At 39.6% G+C, this 17,358-nt stretch overlaps 1 non-coding gene across 1 annotated transcript; it reads right to left on the bottom strand.

Moving 5' to 3' along the window:
- Positions 1-14,595: 14,595 nt before the first annotated feature.
- trnap-agg (transfer RNA proline (anticodon AGG)) lies at positions 14,596-14,667 on the bottom strand. The gene has a single exon. It is a non-coding gene; the product is annotated as a tRNA-Pro (tRNA).
- Positions 14,668-17,358: the final 2,691 nt, after the last annotated feature.

Raw genomic sequence — 17,358 nt, 5'->3', positions numbered from 1 at the left:
TCATCAAAGCGTCACTTGCCCTGACACCACTGACATCAAGTCGCTCATCAAACACACCACCTCAACTTCTCTGAGCTGTGACAGCTCGATGCTTTTCATTTCACCCCCTCTGCTCTCTTATCTCTCTGCTCTCTTTGATTTGGCCGATTTTACTTTGACTGATGATGTTTTAGATCAATCAATCTCTTGGTCTCCATATCAGGGACCCACTCTTCAATCTGTGTCATGATCTCCAGCCCTTTGATTCATTGCGCGTATGGTTAAATCATTGGGGGAAAAAAAGGAGTGGGTAGGGATTCAGAGCCTCAGACAGATCAAACTAAGAAAGCAAGGCGAGGCTGACAGCTCCAGGCTGCTGTATAAAAGGAGCAGTGAGGCTGCAAGAAGATGCTAATTCTCCCCTTTTCAAAGCAGAGATCCTTCCCTGAGCAAAAATGGAGTCAATGACCCTTCTCCTTTGGGTAATCTAGTTCAGCTGAGTGCGTTTAAAAACCCACAATGATCCACAACCTGATCCACTATGCAAAATACTTAATCATAAATGTAAAGAGGGAAGTTTATTACTTATTAGATCACAGGAAATAAATCCCATATTTAATTTTGCTGAATTTGGATCAAACATTTTGTGTTCATAAGGATTTTTACCAATGTTATCGCTAACTGTTACTCCTGCTTGTTATTTGGATACTATGATGAATACTTTTGTCATTCTCTCTGCACATTTCTGGACCTGTTCATAATCTCGCCATCTCTTATCATTTCCTACTGGGAGGAGGTGAAACACGTCCTAATCGCCTTTCTCCTGAGCTCCCATCACGCCTCTCGGGGCAGCCAGCATGAGGTCTAATCCCTCTGCAGCTAATGAGGGCAGAAAGAATCAGGCCTGGGCCCTGACTTTTGCACATATTTCCATTTGCTTTCTTCAATTCTTTGCACAGCCTCACCATCATAAAATAAAATGCAATAAAATGCCCTCAAAATGTACAGGGACTGAAGACTGAAGCTGAGAGTGAGAGCAGCCATAGTGGTCATTTTTATGGAGGGAAGAATCTGCAATAAAGTCCGGAAGCAATGTGCCCACCAAATTTACATACAAATTAGAAGCACATGAAACCAAGCTTTTAACTTAATTCCAGGGCCCCTAATTATCTATACCTCGTCACTAAACAAAACACTGTTTGAATCCTTTCAAAGTAATGAAGCTAATCATCAAAAATTAGAGACATACAGTTTGTGAGTGCTTTAGGTTGGAGGCCAGTCACTCTGTTCTTGTGACATTTAGTGAAACAAAAAGTGGCTTTATGAGATTCCCCCTTCGTGACTGTCAGCCAAACTCATTTCACCTCCAGGGGTCACAAACTGTTCGCCATTGATAAGGTAACACTTACTTCTCTGCTCTGCTGTCTCTTATCATGCTGTCACAGGTTGCGCAAAGTCAGTCTCCCATTCACCATCAATGGAGAAGCTTCAGAGAGAGCTGATCGACGGCATCACAGATTACTGCCTGTGGACAGCTTTCAGCTCTGTGATCGGCCTCTGCATGTCCATAAACACCAGGAATGTCCCCTGCTTTTACATTTTCCTTGTTTGACAAGAACAGCTGCAGATTTCAGGTAGACATGTGTGGGTTTTTGATCTGACTGGGTGTGTGCGTATTCATATCTTTCAAATATTCACTGCATGCACATTATTCTACCAGAGTTCCTTGACATGAACGTTGGGTTAATTTGTAGAACAATTAGCCACAATTTGCTCTATTATGTAGTAGCAGTCAATGAAAAGTGCATGGTGTGCATCTTGTCATTTTATTCTCACAGTTTAGAAACTTGCAGGCTTATTGCCTCTCAAATTAGAATGGATTCAGACTGAAACCAGCCCTGTGTTAAAACAGCAGAAGGGGCTGTGTTGGTGGGGGCATGTTGTTAAAAGCACCTGTGAGACAATGAAATACGATCCAGGACGTCCACTTTGACAGTTTGATGGATTCATGTGTCTAAAGGCATACGTATCACACGCCAAAACACTGCATAGCTCTTTGTAATACTCAAACACAGGATTTTACAGAAGCAGAAAGTTATCACTATTTTATCACTGTGTTGATTGTGGGGTAAACAGTAGAATTACGCCATTCACGTTACAAAGCAGTCTACCAGGAATGTGACTGCTTAGCCAGCAAAGACCCTGAAAGAAATCTGCGTTTTTCACACAGGTTTTGGTCTGAATGTGGCCTTAAGATGCTTGCTTGATAACCAAAAAATTGTCCGGAATGAAGATTCCTACCCAAAATAATTAATCCAGGTTGGTAATTTCTGTGGTTACTTTTGGTTGTTCTGTTCTGTGTTTACTTTTGGTGTTTGAAATGATTTATGTAAAACTGAAGTTTATTTGGAGAGCTTTGGGAGGCTTGCACTGCTTCCCCCACACATGTTGTTTTACCATATTGTCCCAATCTCTACAATGGAGGGGGAAGTGGAAAGTCATCATGACCCATAGTCAGAATGGACACAATTATGGGAAAAAGATCCAGGATAGAAAAAAAAATAGTAGAAATTGGAAGGATTTGCATGTTTACGTGTCATGACTATTAACGTAATTGGACAGCTGATGGTATCATGATTGAAAAGTTTGTTGGCTGATTGTTAAACAGCGCACTGATGATAGGGCAGTTTATGTATGGGTTTAATTACTCTGAATGACAAACTTTGGGATTGCATTCTGGTGTACTGAGGCTGCTGCTGCTGCTGCTGCTGCTGCTGCTGCTGCTGCTGCTGCTGCTGCTGCTGCTGGTACAGAAACAGATATCTCTGCCTTCAGCAATGGATTTCCCCCCATTTTTCCAATTTTGATGAAATATGGTGAGTGTAGAAATATCACTGTTACATGTTGATTAGGCCATAAACAATGAATGAGATGTTGATTTCCTCAGTTCCCATCAAGACTGACTGTTTTCTATGGCAAATACAATACTACAGCAAAACTGAAAAACAATTCGACAATGGGGTTATTGTCCTAGGGAGAACTCTGAGAATTCCCATTAAAACTTTAAAAACAGAGAGAAAATCCAATAAAATATATGACAGGATTTTTTATTTCAAGATAACAGAATGCCTTTTGAGCCTACAACCTGAACTATAGCCCTTAACATCTCTCAGGGAATGTATTTGTTGGCCAAAACAAGTTTTTCCAAGCATAAAATGGATAGCATAGGGGTGAAGGTTGGGCTAGTGGGTGGTGCTGTCATCAACAGAAAAATAATAGTCTTGGCTGCTGTGCTTAAAATGTCACTCAACAGCAAGCAGTTCTTACAGTAGTAAACATGAAAGCAACACAGCATTGTTACATGACTGCAAAATAAAGGTTGGGTGGATGGTTGGCTGTACGAAATGTGTGATTTTGTTGGGGATTAAGGTCTGCATCCTGTTTCCTACTAACAGGTAATGTTATTTTGTCATAACTTTTGTGTTAGTTGCCTCACTTTAAACATGACCTATGATAGAATCAGCACTTTAGAAAATGCTCTTATGAGGCATTTTGGGTCATTTTGGACCCATATGGCAATGACAACTTATTTTGTCATTTAGATATGAGAAATTACAGTAGTTGCCAAAGGATAGCAAACAGCAGTTAACAACAGCAATAGGAGCAGCAGCAGATCGAGAGGTGTGGTCACTGCTCTCCAACCAATAGAGCACCAGTGCAGGTGCGAGATTTTTTTTTCAGCTGTACCTTGAATACTACAAATTGCAATAATCTGAACATATGAAAGCATGTCTGATTTGTCTCAGTTGGAGGAAATATGATTGCAGCTTTTGTCAAAACCGTTGTGTACATTTTGAGAAAATTAAGAAAATAAAGTTTTAAGACATCCAACACTTGATTTCTGAGCGACAAAGTAGTAAGTGAAGTAAGCAGATGATACAGAAATCTGCGTCAACAGCTTAAGAATGATAGTGAATGTGTTTGCAGATATTTCCTTGTGGTTCAAGGATGGCATCTGGGGGAACACCACAAATCAGATTAACCCAAGAGGAAGCATCATGACGAAAAAAAAGCAATTCATACAACCTTAACAAGTCTTCCGCAGTATCCCTGATGCCAACCCACTTTTTAAAGACATTGAAGTAAAATTGTAGGTGGCTGTTTTTGATGGTAAAATCTGAAGCTATCCATGTATAAAGAAGAGAGGGTGTCATTCAGCAATGCATTGTTTAGTTATACCATCTGTCTGGCAATACACAAAATATTTTCAGCCTTCATTATGTGTTTACAAATGCAGGGATACCATGTCTATTTTCAGGGTGCCAGGTAAGTAAACAGCTGAACGGAATCATTGTGGACCTAAGGATTCTCATTCAGGCTGAGAAAGCTGTGGGTCCATTCTAGGTGAAATCACAGTGATTCCATTCACCCATTTACTTATCTGCCACCCTTAAGTAGACATTATATCCCTGCATTTGTATGGCCAAAATTTTGTGTATTGACAAGCACATGAATGAAGTAATTATACAACGCATAGCTGAGTGAAACCCTCTCTTCTTTATACATGGACATAGATATTTAGGTTAACGCACCAGCTGGTCAGAGTGCAGTGGCAGCCTTATAAATAGAACCTGAAGCTGAGCCATAAGCTCACAATGACTGGTATTGGGTGAATATCAATGAGCGTGTTATACAATAATCTGGCCACGGTGGGTTGTTGAAATTTCTCCAATCTCATGCAACCCAGTGAAGATTCAGACCAACAGGAAATGCAAAGATTGAAGAGAAACTCCTGTTGGGCCAAACATGTCAAGTTGTTATTCTGATGGGCTTCACAAGTCAAAATGGATTGAAGTGCAGCAATGAGAAGAAAACAGAGCTTGGCAGTGCTTCGTGTTTCTTCAAGTGTCTGTGTCAGAAAAGGAATTAATACCTCCATCAAATGTCCTCCCCCCCAACCCACACACACACACACACACACACTTTTCAAAATCCTGTGTTTGTCTCCCATATCATGGTAACTCGCTACCACGATGCTGTCACCCCTGACGTACCAATGTGCTTATTTTACATTGATCTGATGGCACACTCTGCCAATCTGATGCAACACCAGCATAAGTCGGAATAGTAATATACTTATTTTAAACCAGATTTAGAGCTCAGGCAGGCAGTATACAGGTCACTTCTGTTTCAGCCCTATTGGTTAAGCAGCCACAGCCACAAACAAGACACACAGATGAGGCTCCACAGCAAGCGTGACGCTGAAGGAGAGTCAGAGAGATGCTGACAGACTACAGTAAACCCTCACTATTCCCGAAGAACAATTTGTTGTGCAACAAGACCACAAAGAGTGTGTCCAATTGAAAAACAAATGTTGGAAAGAAGTCTGGGAGGAGTGGACAGTCATTCTTTCCAGCCTCTCTTCCACTTCTGACATATTGAACTGAATTTCATAAAGATTCCAGAAAAGTTTTGATTAAAGTCTCCACTGATGCCACAAGTTTTTGTGCAATTATGACTTTTTCAAATATAACTTTCTGCTGTGTGTCATCTTAAATATGCTCTCAACAGGCTTGGGCTCAACTTGTTGTTGCAGTTCAGTAAATTTACAATTTCTTCAGAACTGCAATTTATGAAAAAGTGTTGTTGGGAAAGGTTGCCACGTCTGGAAGCATGAAAATTCAGAGTGCAATCCAAAATGAGATGACAACAAGGGTCAAACAGAGAACATCCTCCGCCTCAAACACTCACCAGCAACTCCTACATTTTTTTCAAATTGAGTTGTTTGGTTTGCTTCATCTCTGCATCAGCTTTCTCTCCCCGTTTCCTGCAAGCAGAGCTTTGAAACAAAGTCGAACTGATCTCTTTTGTAGTCTCCTGGCTCCCACACATTCCCTCTGCCCTCTCCTTTTGGCCCTCCCTAACCTCCCCCACCCAGTGTCTTCACTCTCTGTCCACAGCTGCATGCATAAGTTGATCCACACAGTGAGTGTAGCGCTACTCCCCTCCCAATCTCTAAAAACCAAGTGGGCGAGGGGGCACTAACTTGTTCTTTAATGAGCTTTTTAAGCCAGAAAGCAGTCACTGCAAAAGATTTACCAGGACAGACAGAAACCTAGTGACACTTGTTAGAGCTGACATGAAGTCCCGTATCTGAGCTCAGGGAACTACTATCATAGATGCAGGAAGAAGGATTTCCTGTAGGAAGAAGTTCTCATCAAGACAAAAGTTTTCATCAAGACTGGAGACTTCCGCTGAATTCACAAAGGTTACTACCATTCTGTTCATACAGCATCTGTACAGTAAAATAAAACCAAAGTTTGCTTCATCATGTTTGTAATCTTTCCCGGATAAACCATTAAACATAAATTCAAAACTGAAAATGTAACCCACTAATCTATTGTAAAGATGGACTGACATGTTTTCCTACTACATCTATCCTACATGATAGGACAGGCGACAGTTAAGTCAATGTCTGCTGGCTAAACAGCACTGTTTCTTCTTCAGCTCTTGTATGACTTAAAAACAATCGAGTGAACATACAGTAGGTTTTGGATTAGTGGTTTTATCCAGTGTAGATGAAGTGACCTTTTGGTCTCATCCAGCTTTACCATAAAAATCCTTTGGAGGTTTCTGGAAAGGATAAACTAAAACAGGGCAACATCTTTCTAATCTGGCACATGACATTTTCTGGGCCTTTGTCAGATGGGACCACTGGATCTGGCTTTAAGCAGAGGGCCAAAGCAGCAAGGTGGTGTCACATGTGATGAAGTCACAGAATGACTTTCATCATGACTCAACATCGATCTGTTCCTTGAACTGATAAAATGCAGCAATTCCCAAGAAACTGGCTATCCTGGAAAACCAATCATCCAGTTCTCCCTCAACACCTCTGTTTTCCTCTTGAGTAATCACACGTCACAATCCGGACTGCTAGCTTTTAGATTTGTTGCAGTAGAGCCGGCTTCAGCTGCGCATCGTACTTTGGCTCATGTCCCGAAACTACAGTGTTCATCTGGCGAATGTAGAAGAGAATTACAGTTAATATCCAATTAACCTGATTGCTGAACCCAAATCCCTTCTCCCACAGGCTGTTACTGTTGATAATGCCCCCAATTACCATACAATATTCGGGGCCTTTGCCTCGTTACATGGCAATTAACAGAGGGTCCAGTTACACTTCATTAGAGCACATAGCTCCATTCGCTCGTTCAAGATTGCAGCATATGAATGGCTGCTTGAAATTCTGCTGAAACAGAGGATTCTTTGATGTGTGTTAATGAGTGACTGTTGGGATTCAGTTATTCCAAAACAAACCTCGAGGGTTAATCATTATATATACATTCTTCCCAACAACTGACTGGATCCATCAATGAATACATGAGCAAACATATCATTTTCTATAAACTCCACAAGCTTGTATTCAACCATTTGGCCCATGAAAAATTCATTTTTGTTGAGACTGCAGGATTGTGGTTTTTCAGAGTTTCTTGGTTTTTATGTCATCCAACTCATCTATGCAAGAGAGTGCATTGGAAAGTAAAAGGCCATTACAAACATGTTTATAATCAGAAGGTAATCAGAGGTTTAAATCCCATGCTGCTGAACCCTGAAGACCTCCTATCTGTCCATCTGGCTCTGAAATGGGATTAAGCATTGATTACATGGAAAAATGGGGGGGGAATGGAATGAGAATGGATAGTAAATAGGCAGAAAGAAGAGAGAAAGCTTAAAAATACTTGTTTTAATTTTTTTTTTTTTTTTGAAAAACAAAAGCCATGGTTGGACTCTAGCACCAAAGTTGTACCTTTTCAAATTCATTTATACTGACTGTCTGTAATGAAAAATTATTTTGCAAGGCTAAAGCTCTATTTGGATGGGATTACCAATACTGGGAAAGGTGAGGAATTAAATAGTCACTGTGCTTTTCTGTTATTTAACTGTTGTTCCAGGCAGTATTTACATAAAAAAATTACAGTCTGTAAGAGACGTGGACATTCAAGACAAAAGCATCCCCGGGGAGGAGAGATGTGAGGCAAAGATACTGAGATTAATCAGTCAAAAACCATAGCCATGCTCAGAGTCATTGCAGTCAAATCTTAACACGAAGACATGAAACACACATTGATAATAATTTAGTGTGACTTAGATTTCCCAATGATATCATCACCTCAGCGTTAGAAATTGAGAGTAATCACATTTTAAAGTTTTTTTCAGTATGAAAGTAATCCAGTGATAGCTGTCAGTACATACATGGGCACACCGCAAACAGGAAATGCAAATAGCTAATTCGGCATATTTTTAATGGGAACAAAGACAGGACTCAAAAGAGAAAACCAGTAACTCCTTGTATGATGGTTTTCATTTTTCTGCTATCACACTGTTCACCAAATAGGGTTATACTGTCTTTTAGTGTATGTGTACATGCACAATTGTATTTTGTGATACACCATGGAATATTTGACATAAAATGGTATTTTTTGACAGTACCATGGTACAATACAAAGTACAGGCTGATGGGAACATCATTAGCTTTGCAGATATTTGCTTATAAACCAAAGTGTATGCTGACCTGACTATTGTGTGGGATGAAAAGTCCACCATGATTATCTGAAGCAGATTCCATCACAATTTATCCAGCTGTTATTGAGACACTTTATTATAAAACAACCTCACTGTGGCACTACGGTCAGAGGATCACTAATGTCCTCAGGTTTCATCCTCTTGGGACCATGAATGTTTATATAAAATTACTTGGCAATACATCAAAGTTGGTGAGATATTTCAGTCTGGACCAACGTGGTGGAATGACAGACCAATCACCACTAATGTAGTGAAAAAAGAAACACAGAGAGAAAGAAATAAAACATAGAAAGGAAAAGACGGAAAGACAGTCAGAGATTCGACCTCGTGCCTCAGTTTCGCCCTCAAAACTGATTCACCTCAGGTTTAACACAAAAGAGCCCTGTTTCACTGTCTGGATGTGTGTGTGTGTGTGTGTGTGTGTGTGTGTGTGTGTGTGTGTGTGTGTGTGTGTGTGTGTGTGTGTGTGTGTGTGTGTGTGTTCTTATATCATCGCAGATCACTTCCCAGCCACATTGTGTTCTGGGAAAAAAAAATCTCTTTCTGAGAACTCTGCAGGAAAGGAGAACAGCTGTTTGCACGGGGAGAATTTGGGTGGTACGGCTTCCAGTGAACGCAAATGCTTATGTTTCCTTTTCTTGTGTTATGGCTGCGAAGCCCCTTTGGCAGAACATCTCCGCTTGCCAAACAAAACTAAGGTTGAAAGGTCATGCTCATGCCAATCATTTACAGGGTGAAGTTTGCTTATCAGTCATGTCACATTATTATGTTATTCACTTGAGGAGTCAATTTTTAACATGCATTGCTATGGCACCAAAATAGGCAGATGAAAGACATCCCAAAACACAAAATGACAAAAACAAGTCTTCTTCCACCATCATGCATATTAAATGTGAACATGTAGATTGGTATGAAAGTTGAATTATTTGAATTTATGCTGGTTAAGATACACTCTTCTAAGCATTACATTCCCTCAAGGACAGATAGTACAGATCTCTGCATTGATCTTTGTTATAACTGGGTACTGGTGGGCCTCTCTTCACAGCAAATATCTTTTTTGAGGATTTGCTGTTGCTCTAGCAATAAACAATTTTTATGTCAGTTGACATTTCCACAGCTAAACAAAGATGGATCTGATTCAGTAGCTTCGATTATTACTTAGGAGACACAAATCCTCTGTCAGACTGGGATGTGGTTGTGTTGCAAAATCTTCCTTTGGATAAATCTTGTAGGATGAAGGTACGCTCCTAGAGAGCAACTCGACAGTGATTTACAGTGTTAGATTTGATCAGTGTCTAACCGTACACTGTGTAAATCATGGATGTCATCTCCATGATGTCACCCATAGGTTTCTGAAGAGCCACGGTGAGGACTTTGCCTGACTCCGCCAAACTAACCCAAAAATGGGCAGAGCTAGCTGTCACTCAAAGAGGCCATACCTATAGTTATGCATAACTTTAAGCCTTAATGTAATTTTAACAAGTGAATTATCTAAAAATTCACCCCCACACACAGTATTGCTACAGTAGCAATAGTACTGTAAAGTTGTGCATCTTAATATGGGGGTCTATGGGGATTGACTTGCTTTTGGTGGCCACCTCAGGTGGCCAGTCGAGGAACTGCAGGTTTTGGAAGTTTGGTGTTGGCTTCACTTTTCAGGACTGGAGGTAGATGCTTTTGCCAAACTTGTCACTTCCTTGTATTATTGAAACTAAAAATAAACTTACAGTGAAATGAAATGATGCATTTGTTTAAGTACTAATAAATGAAGGAAAATTTTGGAAGTTCACTGTACTGACAAGAACTGCCTCAAAACTATTCATACTGTTGATCTGGTATTGATTTTTTGCTGGTGGTGAATCAACATATAGAGCTGCAGCAATTAGTTCATTAATTGATTAGTTATTTTGATTAATTGTGTCATTTTTCAAGGCCTACGCCAAAAATCTGACTGTTCAGTTGCTCAAATGGGAGCACTGGCTACTTTTCTTGCCCTTACATCACAGTACATTGAATATCTTTGGGTTCTGGACCAGCACAGACATACATTTTTCACTATTTGAAAACTCTTCTGATGTTTTATGGACCACACATTTCATCAATTTGTGCACAAAATAATCAGCAGATTAATCGATAACGAAAATAATGACAAGCTGCAGACCTATTAACATTTGACTGGAGGCTGAATGTTAAACACTGAAGGTTAAAGCAGTATTTTCACATCCATTCAGACGTCACACAGTCTCACAACATGTTGAGTGTAACAGCAAGGTAAGTGACAAAATAATGAAATGTCTCGTGATTCATTCACTGGATGAAAGAAATGGAGTTTGAAATTACTAATAATTATTTTACTAGCATATCTGATGTTTGTGGATTATATTACTGCTGCATTAATGTGTATATTGCAATTTACTGCTGTAGCTGTTTATGGTTGAGTACGTTTAACTACTTAATATACTGTTGACTGTTTAATCTACAGCAATGCATCATATTCTATAAGATTATCATGTGTTTGCAGCATTGCTGTCCTGTGGGAACCACCTATCAGTCAACTTTTTGTAAGCTCAGAAAAACAGACCTGCTTTCAGCTTTGTGCTGATCCATTTTCCAGCTGATTCAAGAGGGTTTGAAAATTTTCTCACCCATAGAGGAACACTTAGTCTTTCAGTTTATCAGAAACATTCAAATAAAAAAAATCACTAAATCTGGAGATATGCAGTTTTCACTGGATAGGAAAGGTATGAACAATTGTAGTCTGAAAACTAACAAAATGTGGCAGTTCAGCATAAATGTAATTTGACCTGTAAAAAACAAAAATCTTTTGCTTTTTAGCTGAACAAAAAGCTTGTACACCCTGGCCTATGAGCAGAGTACTCCTGTATACTGAAATGGTTTGTCTTTATGTCACACTATTACCAAACGCAGGCTGTTCAAAGAAGTACTTTGATTCCAGAAACTGATTTGCAGACATCATTTACAGGCACAGGACATACTTGGAGGTTTGTAGCTTGAGTCAGTCCAATTATGGATGCTTCAGGTTGCATTCAAGTCAGGACTAGCAGAAGTTATAGAGTCACACAGCCACAGAAACTACGTATCTGATGCGCTCAGTTTCTCTAACAAATATTTTAATGTGAAAAACATCCCCTGAAGAGTAAATTTAGCCACATGCATCATACATGTTTTTACAGCATCACTGATCAGTCATCTTTGTGTTGAGCAGTGAGATGATTACGTGTCTTGCTGCCTCTCAAAACCCCAAAACCTTGTCAACAACTTTTACAACTATGTGTTGAAGATATACAGCAAAGGATGATTTAGTGATTGCATGGCTCGTATAATTGACACCAGACAGCATGTTTTTACCATTACATGCATAGTCAATTGGCTTGGGACATACAGCTTTAGCCTCAGCCTTAGCCCTTTAGCACAATATCATGTATGTAGCCATCAAGAGCATGTTCAAGAGCGTCTTTACAGGATTTTTGTTTTGAAATAAGTTGAAATGTCTGCTGCAGACTGTGTCTTCCACCAACTCATGGAGCTAGCTTAACAGACTAGCTAGCAGGCTGATAAAATCCGCTAGCCACAGTTCTGGTTTCAGGTGGCAAAATCAATGGTTGCCACTGAAGATAAAACAATAAACTGATTAATCCATAGACAGAAAACCAGACAGTAATTTTCATAAATGATGTACCATTCAAGTGATTTTCAAAGCAAAAATGTCAAACATTTGGTGGTTCCATTGACTGCATTTATTCAGCTTTTGGGTTGGCTTACATTACATAAAACTGAGTATCTCTGAGTTTTTGGTCCGACAGAAAAGGCCATTTGAATGTGTCACATCGGACTTTGGGAAATGCTGACATTTTAAAGACCAAACAACTGATTAATTAAGAAGATAAAGAACAGATTAATCAATAATGATTGCTGGCTAGTTGCGGGATGGAAATGAGAAGCCTTCTGTCTGAAGTGAAGCAAAGTATTTTGATTGACACACCTGCCGCCATTATCACCATAAACTCTCAAAGGTGCCTGTTGGGAAGATTACTCAAGAGGTGTAGTAACAGTTACTGAAAGGGGTGGAGTTTTGCAAACAGCCAATGGACACATCACTGGCACTTCCTGTTACCTGATGAAATTTATGAAGATTTGCTTGCAGGGGAAAGAGGAGCGGAAGTGTAAAAGTTTGACTCATCTGATGTGAACAGCAACGTGTTGAAATCAAGTTTCAGGTTTCAGATCAACAATGTTGGATTTTGCGCAAATGAGTTACATCATTTTATGAGCGAAGCCTTGGGAAGGCATGCATTACACAAACCATATCTCATAACTATCAATTGATATAAGTCCTTCAAAGGCAGCTGATGGATGTGGGGATTTAGGAGTTCAGGGCTGTGCAAATCCAAAACTCTTCAAAGCCAAATCATACGTTTCTTTGCTTCATTCCCCTTATTGCCAGTGAACACGAAGTCTGTGGGCTGGGGCCTTTCTTTGTGGACTTTGCTTGTTCTCTTGCAATCCAAAGCGTGAACGTTAGATGAGATGGAAACTCTAAATCTTGAGTGTGAATGTGATTGTGTTTATCTGCCAATATGTATGTTTCTTGGCCCTGACGTGGACTGTCAACAAGCTTCTCTCTAAGTGTGTGCTGATATGAGCTCCAGCAGCTCAACCCTGAACAGGATAAGTAGTAGAGCCAAATGAGGGATGCAGGGATGGTTTCCTTATCCTTATAAAACAAGCCGTGAAAAGCAAAACACTCCTCTTTCAGAGAAGATGAGACAAAGGAACTTTAAAAAATTACTGGGAATCTCTTTCTCATGGCTTTCTTGGAACTGAGGTCATCATGACTTTTACAAGGATGTGGTTTCAAGCTCTTCTCTTGTGCACATTTTGTACTTTTCAAGTTGTGTTGAAGTTTTCAGAGCATGTTTTTTTTTTTTTTTCAATAAACAGGAGGCAGGACATGGTCAGGACATTACAATGATATAGATATTGTAACCTGAACTATTATTTACTCTTTTTATATATGGTGAACAGTATTCTGCCATATATAGTGTGGTGTTGAAGCGGTTACTCTGTGCCACTGTCAATGAATTTGCCTTTCTAAACCAAAATTTTTTCTCATGGCACCATGCAAAAAGCATTACATGTAAATGCAAAGAAAATATGTTGCAACGTAACTGAACTCTTACCAGCATTGCATGAAAACAACTTTCATGTGCTACCAACCTGCTCTGAAATCTGCAGCATGTAGTAAAAATAGTTTGGTTTATTGTTCCCTCTAGTGGAAATTTAGAGGAATGACTGAATCACTAAGCACAATGACATACAGTAAGAAGTACTGGCAAAGCTATTCAAGACACCAAAGTGAAGAATAAAGAACGAGGAATGACCCCTCTCACAGTGTTATATTATTATATATGTAGTATTATTGCATTGTTATTGTTGAGGGTTTAAGGGAGATTTTAACATTGTTAGCAGTAACTCTGGGACTTATTTAAACAGCTTAATATAGTGCTGGTCAACACAATCCTATCTTAAAACGGCCAAGGGTCATTCAGCACAAACCCATCTGTGCAGCCAATCATTGAGCAAAACCTGTCAAAGTTTATTTTCTTGTGGAGATGAGGACATTTCAAAAGATAGCAAATCTGGAAAATGATGTGAAATATATTTTTCAGTTGATGAAAAAGTGCATGTTTACATTTGAGTATTTCACTGTGTAAACAGCATAGCTTCAATAAAGAGCTGCCACAAGCTGATACAGAATATACATGCGATACTGTCATACAGCATGATTTTTAGCAAACTTAAAGCTACTTAATCAGAAAAAAAATCTGTGAAATCAGAGGGGAAACCTGACTGTTTTGGTGTTAATTATTATTTTCTTGTATTTTTTGTTTGTTTTTACTTTGTTCTTCCCATACGTTTGTTTGAGTGCTGTACGTAAGTACACTGAAAGTTATTTCCATCCGTTACCAAACCCTGTATGTACAAGCAAACTTGAAAAAGCGCAACCTTTCAGGGCTCGTCCGGGATTTGAACCCGGGACCTCTCGCACCCTAAGCGAGAATCATACCCCTAGACCAACGAGCCACGTGATATTTCGTCAGACCGCTTGCAATTCATAAGGAGGTATGAGGAAATACACTGACGACATTTCCACTGCTGTTATCTACGCGTGTCCAGCAATTTCACTTCAAGTTACCGCCTCCATATTGAAGCTAAATCACGACTCTCCATGATTGGACCCAACTAAACGTTACTGAATGGAGATCCGCCAGTAGTTATTACCACTGGCAACCACAACTTTAGTTTACTTCTCTGTCTTCTTACCCGAGGTTCTTACCCGAGGTTCTTACCCGAGGTTGACTGACATCGTTAAGTGCGCGTGAGGGTTTTTATCCTGAAACACAAAACTAAGCGAAACAGGGGGCAAGATGCAGCATTTGAGTCAAAAACACAGAAGGAGAGAGATATGACAGCAAAAACAAATTTCTGTTCGGCGAAGCTCAAAGTCAATACTTACCAAAAACATGTATTTGTGTGTTCAATTAACGGTTGGACCTGTCACTTCGAAATGTACGTTGGAAAAAAAAAACGTTATTTTAAATTCGACACGTTGTTACGTCATTGAACTACCGCCAGAGGTCGTCGCGCGCTGTCCAGAAGAAACGGAGGGCGGAAGCAGAGGATCTAATCGAGGAGAGATGTCTCCCTCCCTCCTACTTCCGTCTTCGTTTCGATCCTGCTGGGCAGATGAGCATATCACTCTGTTTCTGTTCAGGAAAAATCTGCTTAATCTGTTTTGTTTTTTCTTGGTGTTTATGTCTTCAATTGTTTTCTGTTTATTCCTTCCAATTTTTTGTTTTTTTTTACCCTCTGGTTCTGCTTTACTTTCTTTTCAATGGAAACTTTTGAACTAAATGAAGTCACCATAAAAAGGTAGTATGATGAATCAGAATCAAAATCAGAATCAGAAATACTGATTCTGATTCTGATTATGGATGAAAAGAGTATAGTCATGAATAGGTTATACTTCAGTCCAACTTTTTCTCTCCTCAAACCAAAAGCAGACTGCAAAGATACAAACAGCTGAGATGAAGCACAATCTTATATGTGGATAGCCATTAATTTTACAGCTATCTCTCAATAACTCAGACAAAACAGTGTCAGCTTTATTTCTAATTATTTTAATGCACATTATGAAGGGAAACACATCAAGGATTAAACACAGTGTGAAGTTTATCATTTTTATTAGACCAGTCTATTAACAGAACTATTAAACTCATATTATTAAATCATTGGATGCAACTTAAACACAACACAAACAGTAGAACAACTTGAAATTATTGTAAATAAGAGTCCCCTTAATGACTGATGGCCACTGATGACACCTGATGGCTGTGAAGCACAGAGGTAGGAAATGCATAGTGTATATCCATAATGCAAATTACTGAGTGCTGTTACATGAATTAGCTGTTCTCATTGGCTGTACTGCCAGATTGAATGTTTTGGAATTTTTGATGCCTGCACATGTGTGACGTCCTGTTACAGGTTACTGAGAAAATCCACCCATTATTTGGACTTCTACAGCAAATTGAAAGCAGTGTTAACATCAAGATGAACACATTTTAACTGTTTATCCCTGTGGTTGGGTGAAAAACTAAAGATAGAGCTCTGAAAGCACAGCAGCAAAGTGTACACAGATGGGTTATTGGATTTGCAGCCCAGTCTGGGAATCTATATATTTTTCTAAATAGAGTGATTCATCTTTCAAATAGACAATCTTTGATTTTAATAGTGAAATCAATGACAGTTTCTTTTTTCTATTTAACCTACTTTAGTATTGCAATTTGCTTTAATGAGATTCAACATAATGTCCTTTAATTGTTTTTCCATTAAGTGGCTTTGAAAGAGCATATTCCTTATGTGTGTGTGTGTGTGTGTGTGTGTGTGTGTGTGTGTGTGTGTGTGTGTGTGTGTGTGTGTGTGTGTGTGTGTGTGTGTGAACAGGTATTTATCACATTGTGGGGACAAAAATCTGTTTACACAGTCACATTGTGGGGACTGACCTCCCCTATGGGGACAAAATGCAGGTCCCCTTAAAGTAAATCATTAAATTTCAGGGTGCAGACTGAGGATAGGGTTACGGGTTAGGTAAGGTTAGGTTAGGTACAGGGTTAGGAATAGGCAGATAGTGGTTATGGTTAGGGTTAGGGTAAGGCTCCAGGAAATGAATGTAAGTCTATGTAATGTCCCCACAAGTGATATAAACACAACGTGTGTGTGTGTGTGTGTGTGTGTGTGTGTGTGTGTGTGTGTGTGTGTATGTGTGTGTGTGTGTGTGTGTGTGGAGGTAAGATCTAGAGTGTGTGAGCATTACTGTATTCCTGAGAGTAGCAAAAACTGCTTTCAATGATGCCAAGAATACATATTTTTTATTATCAAGCTGCACCAGACTCTGCACCAGAGGCTGAATATGGAAGCAAGGAAGTATTCAAACCTTACAGAGCGTCTGATTTGACACTTTACTGACAAGCGATTATGTCGGCTACATATTAACAGCAAAACCTATAAAAATGTTGAAAGACTGAGTGAGTTTCATGTATCTACTGAAATCCTCTACGGTGACCACTGGGCCTTGAGAACTGTTGGGTTTGGTCGCTGGGCGCCTGGACGTGTTTTGCCGATGTCCATGGATGCTTCATACATGGAGATGTGGAAGAACTATGGAAGGTGACGCCTCCAGAGGCTCTGAGTTGATGCGTCCATCAGACGGCAGCC

The sequence above is a fragment of the Chaetodon trifascialis genome, chromosome 3 (genome assembly GCF_039877785.1).
Source record: "Chaetodon trifascialis isolate fChaTrf1 chromosome 3, fChaTrf1.hap1, whole genome shotgun sequence".
Classification (NCBI taxonomy): Eukaryota; Metazoa; Chordata; class Actinopteri; order Chaetodontiformes; family Chaetodontidae; genus Chaetodon; species Chaetodon trifascialis.
Note: the sequence above shows the minus strand (reverse complement) of the source record. Positions and strands in the feature narration are given on the sequence as shown.